Raw genomic sequence first — 6485 nt, 5'->3', positions numbered from 1 at the left:
ATTTGAAGTATTTAATTGCATGTGTGTTTTATTATTGTACTTATTGTGTTTATGTATATTAACTTAAGAAAAATTATTTTTAAGTATGATATATATATGTATGGGCATATATATATTTATATTCATTATTTTATTATTAGAGAGTTAAAAAAAAAAATCAGTAGGAGTTCTAGGATGTTTCATCTCTGCTTTTATCTAGGACACCCCATTATACGGGGCAAGTTTGTAGGTCGACCAGGAGCGAGATCAGTGGTTGTTCTATGACTAGGACTTGGTAGCAGGGGTCACCAGAGGTTTCTAGATTAATATTTTATTCAATGTTTATTGTTATTCGATTGGTTTTATATTTCCAAGTTTTTAGATTGTTTAAGTTTCCGCACTAACTCTGATTATGTTTTCTGTTTAAGCCTAATTGTATGCCTAAATTATGTTTAGTAAGTGATTCCGGATAGGGTCACTATATTCTCAGCCAAAAGCTATCACTGCACAAGATCAAGGAACCGAAATAGTAGAGATCGAGCCATAGAGGCAATAAGTATGGACATAATCAACCTACTTCGCCTCTGCTGATTTCTCAAAGTCCTTCATCTTCTCTGCTTAAACACTACAAGAAAAAAGGTGAAAGACAATGCTTTTTTCGTGTTGTTAATGTCATCGAAAAAGCGTTGTCATAGCCAGTGATGAAAAAGACCACGCTCAAAGACAACGCGAAAAAAACGTTGTCGTTTCTGGCAAAGACAACGCATAAAAAGCGTTGTCGTTTCTGGAAAATACAACACGTAAAAAGTGTTGTCGTTTATGGCAAAGACAATGCATAAAAAGCGTTGTCGTTTTTGATAAAGACAACGCATAAAAAGCGTTGTCGTTTTATAAAAAGCGTTGTTATTTTTGGTAAAGACAACACATAAAAAAGCGTTGTCGTTTTATAAAAAGCGTTGTTGTTTCTGGTAAAGACAACACATAAAAAAGCGTTGTCTTTTTTTAAATAAAAAACAAAAAAAATTAAATCACAAATTTTAAATATTATAAATCACTCAAAATTCAAAAATTTCTAAAATAAAATTTAATATACAATCTTTCAATATTATATATCATTCAAATATAAAAAATAATCAAATTTTAAATTAATGAACACTAGGAAAAAATATGCATTAATCTAGAAAAACTTTGATTACTCACTTCAGCACATGTTAGCATCCCGAGCTTTCATAAAAGGCGCAACAATATTTTTTCCTTTAATTTGTATCTCCATACTGTAAATTATTAAAAATAAAAACAAAATAAAACAAATCAATCTCCTAATTTCACACTAGAGGTTAAATCAATCTCTTAAACATCCTAACTCGAAATACAACAATATGGAATAGAGCAGATGGCTATACTCACCGGAAAAATCCAAATCGTTGCCGAAAATCGTTGAAAAAAAGTTGGGTAGGTTCAAAACTCTCCTAACCTCAAACACTACATCTCACGATCGAGAAGCCCTAATTATCGACCTGAAAGCAATCATAAATTTGAAGATTACGTAATTGATTTTATGAAAAACAGGTCACGAAAAGGACTCTAAAACGAGATTCAAAAACATTGATTCATGGTGCAATGCGAAGCTAACAGTATCACGAACAAAACACCTCAAAGGATTTGAAATTCTGATAACAGACAAAGGAGTTATGAACATTGGAAGGTGAAGATGTGAGATGCGCGAGAGAGAATGAGAGAAGGGGATCGGGTTTTTTTTCCTCGAGTCTAAAATGAACGTATATCATTGCATCCAGCCTTCTGCCAATATAAAATTTGAAAACAGGTCTCAGTCATAACTCACAGGCACGAGTTCGAAAAATTCTAAAAGACGAGGCGAGATCCGCGTGTTTTGTAATTGAAATACACATATGACGACTATAATTTAAGATTGTATACAGAGCGCATATACACGATAACTAGCACAAGTATGAATGACACCTGCCATAAAAGATTAATACTTTATAGAGAACTCGTTAAATTCTTTTTAGCAATTAACACACGGTTACTTCAAGAATCTAACAATGATTATTACTTTTATATTTATGGCAGCAATAAGAGGCAAGCTTGATTAATGCAGTAAAAAAAGCTTACAGCAGACACGAGATGAATTTAATTTTCTTATTCTTCCCTTATTTTCACCAATGGAATTCAAAAGCTAGCAGGGCCTAATAAGCATATCTCACCATTCTCGGAACTTTTTGTTGCAAGCAACTCATACACGTTCAACTAAAGAATAAAAGAAAAATGAAATGACATTTTTTTATAAATAAAACTCTGATCAGATAAACGATTCAAGTTACAATCTCTTTCCACAAAAATCGTATAGATCAAACAAAACAAGGAAAAAACATTCTAAAGTGCCTTTTTAAAATTAAGAATATTGTTAGACAATAATGTCGGTAAAAAGTAAGGCTTGCTAGCATTTTTGTTCTTGCTGGCTTTTGCCATGAACTGACATTTCACAATACCTTTTTGGCCTTAGTTCTTTATTGCTTTCATTAAGACCCATAATCAAAGCACCATCTGTTCAGACAAAGAAATAATACTATGATTTAGTTTTCACTTTCTTGAAACAAACTAAAGTCCTGTACTCCAAGTATGCAATATCAAGTTGAGCCAAACGTACTCTTCTCTAATTTTTCTTGTGAAAATCTTGCTTTAGTCATGAAGAGTACACATCTTACTCTAAGGGAACAATGTTGCTTCAGGCTCCTTTATGGACCAGAGAACTGGATCACCACTCAGCGAGAAGATGATAGAGAATCACACCATGAATGCTAGTATAAACAGGACGAATGGACATATTGAGACTAAGAGATAAAAGAAGAAATATAGGTATTGTTGCTTCCATTCCATTTCTGGGAACTAAAGAGCGAAGCAACTCCTTCCAAACCCATCATAGCAAGAGCTGTACAACTGCAAAAAGGAAAAATAAGGAAAATTCATTGCTCCAATAACAGTAAACAGATGCAAAAAAGGAAACTTATTAATACAATATTTCTATAGCTTATCGGTAAATCAGATCAACATCACTGGGGCTTGCGCTGAGCAATTCTGTAAATCACAAGAGGGATGCCAAGAAAAGAGAAAAACAACTTCGTGCCATCAGATTTCCATGTTAACAGTTAAATAAGTTTCAAAAAATATTTCACCAGAAATCAAGTAACAAAACGAGCGTATGAGAGGACATGGGTCTGTATATTCAAAAAATCACAAAATTCTGAAAAAAACCAGAAACAAATCACTAAAAGCGTTCACTAATATATGAAACTCACTCTGTATTTGCCACAAAAATCGAAGCAATCACACCTGAAGAACGAATAACAACTCCTCGCACAAGTATGGTTTAACAGGAGCGACAACTTCGAAGCTTCAGGCCACGATTTCTTTCTAGATTGGCATCAAAACGAAGTTTAGGATGAGCTCTAACTGAATTCTAGCTCCATTAACAGATTTCCGATGCCCATGGTAGCGAATCGATGACAAGAAATGGGTGGCTAGGGTTGGGTCTTGGTGGAATCGTAAGAGCATGAGAGAGAATGATTTTTCTTATCTTAAGACAACGTAAAAAAGAATAGGTAAAAAAATGGAAAAAAAATAAAAGACAATGCTAAAGCGTTGTAGAAGATGTTAAAAAAAACGCTTTTCATCTACAACGTTTTTTAAAAAACGTTGTAGATGACCAAAACAATGTTGTCTTTTACAAATTTTAAAAAACAAAGACAACACTTTCTTATAAAAGCGTTGTGTTTTTTTTAACAACACTTTTTGCAATAATCGTTGTCTTTTAAGTGTTGTCAATGACCATTTTGTTGTAGTGAAAGGAACTTCAGAGGCTTCCACCTCTTCTAAATGTTGTCTACAAAAATCCAAAGATTGATTTTTGCTTCTAGGTTGGTCTAGTCCTCTGCCGAACCAGAGGAAGCACCAAATCAGCTCTCTGATATTTCTTCTCGAATAGACACTTTTAGAGTCATTGTCAAGAATACCTCTCTCTCTCTCTCTAACAGGCTAATATCGATTTTTACATGTTAAAAAAATGCATGCTCACTGAGCTTGATGCCCTGTCCAAGAATATAAATCTTAATTATAGTCAAGTGCTGCATTTTCAAACCAATCAATCCAAAATAAATATATCTATCACTGACCTGGTCCATTAAAGAAATCAAAAATTTGAAATCAAGATTGACAAAGTCAGTGATTAGATTCAAGAGGTCTTATCATACTTGAATACCTCTGCAAAGCTGACCCCTAAAGCCGAGCCAAGCTCCAAAAGTGTTTTTTTGTCAAAAAGGGAAAATTAATTAGCAATAAGCTAAGCATAAAACCTCCCAAGCCTAGAAAATAATAAAATAGCAAAGATCACGACAGCAGCAAAGAGAAAGAGAAGGAGAAGAAGAAATAAAGCTTTTGAAGTTTTCTTTTTCTAATTTTTAATTCTTCTGGAATATTATATTTAAAAAAAAAAATCTTATGATTTTCTGTTATGCTCTTTATCAATCATTTTGACAATCATAAAAAAGAGAGAAATTGATAGATTATTAAGTTTTGGGATATGTTAAATATTGAACTAAATCAATAATTTCCGAAGACAACTACCGAATGATTGTCTACCGATCTCTCAAGCCAAATATTGAATAAGTGTAAAATTGACACACATCAAATACGACAACATTTTTCTTAATTCTATCGATAATATTCCAACTAGCGATCTTCTAGCACAGTCTTCAAAACCGATTTTATTCCTCAAATACAACAAAAATTCAACCATCTACTTATATAATTTTCATAATGTTTATGCAAAATTACAAAAACTTTATGGTTGTTAAAAGGACAGACAGGTCAAACCGTGCACTATCATAATTAGGGTTCCTTCGATCCTACCCCATGGGCATTATTATCCCATGGGGTAAGTGAAACTCTTTCGTTGGTTCAAATTAGATTGATGTGGGGCCCGCATAATTTGACCAATTATGTGCTTTCACCTATCACATGGGGTAAAACCCATGGGGTAGGATGAAATATTCCCATAATTAGTGTAATATTTTGAGAAATTTTCGGTGACACGTGGCACTACAAGCCATTTTTTCCGACAGATCTTGAAGCGTGAGAGCCGTTTTTGGAACCCCGAACATTGAATCTATCATTTAAATAGGATCAACATATGAATTTAAACAACTCTCTCAAATTCTCAATTACAAGTGACAAAAACTTATTATGTTGATTATTAAGTCTATCTGTCGAAATCATTGCAAGCGAATTCTAAAGAATCACACGTTTTATTAGTTCTATCTGATCATTAGGATCATTAGTTTGAGTTTTATAATTCATTCTAAAATAATATGTAATTGTGAGAATAAGTCCTTCTACACAAATCTCTCTCATCTCTCTTGGGAGGCGATGTGAGCAACCCTTCTATCTTGTATAGGGTTTTTCTTCAGGGTTATTACAACATTGAAGTAGTGTGTAACCATGGATCCAGAGAAAATTTCAAGAAGTGTGAGCAACTTACAACTAGAATTTCGGAAGGCATAAGGTAATCATTCTAGCACACTTGGTCAATCTCGGAAAATAGAGGCTCAAATCATGTTTAGTCCGGAAGGTTTTCTCTTCAAAAGCAGTGAATCGAGAAACTTTCCGGACCCAAATTCCACGCATACTTCATGCAAAGAAATCTATTAATACTGAAGTCATTGGTGAAAATTTATCTATCCTGGATTTTTCTTCCCCAAAATACCGAAATCACGCTCTTTTGGATGGGCCTTGGTCTTTCTTCAAGGATCTAGTTGTCTGCAAAGCACCGATAGGCGTGCAAAAAACATCAGATTTGAAGTTTGAGAAAATACCTATTTGGGTACAGTGCATTAATGTTCCACTGGCATTTATGCAATCACGTATACTTCACAATATTGGGAACGCATTGGTAAGGTTATTGAAGTTTGAAGCAAGGGAAGACGGAAACAATATTGGGAAATATGCATGGATCAGACTCAAAGGGGTGCAAACGAACCGAACCTGTTCGTGAGCTTTACGAGCCCGCTCGATATATATTTGATTCGTATTCGAGCTTATCGAACTCGAGTCGAATTCGAACATGTTCGAACTTTTTTTCGAGTCGAGCTCGAGACGAAATTAGTCTGTTCGATAGTTCGCGAATAGTTCGCGAGCCTTAATATTTAATTAATATAATATAATTATATAATAATATATATACATTTCGAGCTTTCGAACCATTTTTTCGAGAGGCTACCATTTTTTTGTTTTTATCGTGGAAGATTAGCACATGTTTTTTCGTGATTGTGAAGGCTAGAGGACAAAAGTGCTCAGTTGAAATTTGGGAATTGGATGAGAGCCATATCTTCTGCAGTGGAAAGGAGGGGGAATGCGGACAAAAATAATATTACAATCTTCGAGTACATCACCTAATGGATCTTCAAAGGAAAGTACAGAAGATGGGATAGAAC

General features: G+C 34.0%; 1 long non-coding RNA gene across 2 annotated transcripts; it reads right to left on the bottom strand.

Moving 5' to 3' along the window:
• Window positions 1-1178: 1178 nt before the first annotated feature.
• Window positions 1179-3564, bottom strand: LOC140876352 (uncharacterized). Of its 2 annotated transcripts, XR_012148758.1 has the most exons (5): window positions 3297-3564; window positions 2648-2937; window positions 2490-2544; window positions 1387-1496; window positions 1179-1253 (listed from the first exon to the last, which is right to left on the bottom strand). It is a non-coding gene; the product is annotated as an uncharacterized lncRNA (long non-coding RNA). The 2 variants fall into 2 exon arrangements; XR_012148757.1 differs by having other exon boundaries at window positions 2490-2937.
• Between the last annotated feature and the right edge of the window lie 2921 nt (window positions 3565-6485).

The sequence above is a fragment of the Henckelia pumila genome, chromosome 1 (assembly GCF_033568475.1).
Source record: "Henckelia pumila isolate YLH828 chromosome 1, ASM3356847v2, whole genome shotgun sequence".
Taxonomy (NCBI): Eukaryota; Viridiplantae; Streptophyta; class Magnoliopsida; order Lamiales; family Gesneriaceae; genus Henckelia; species Henckelia pumila.
This window is presented reverse-complemented; position numbering and strand designations above follow the sequence as displayed.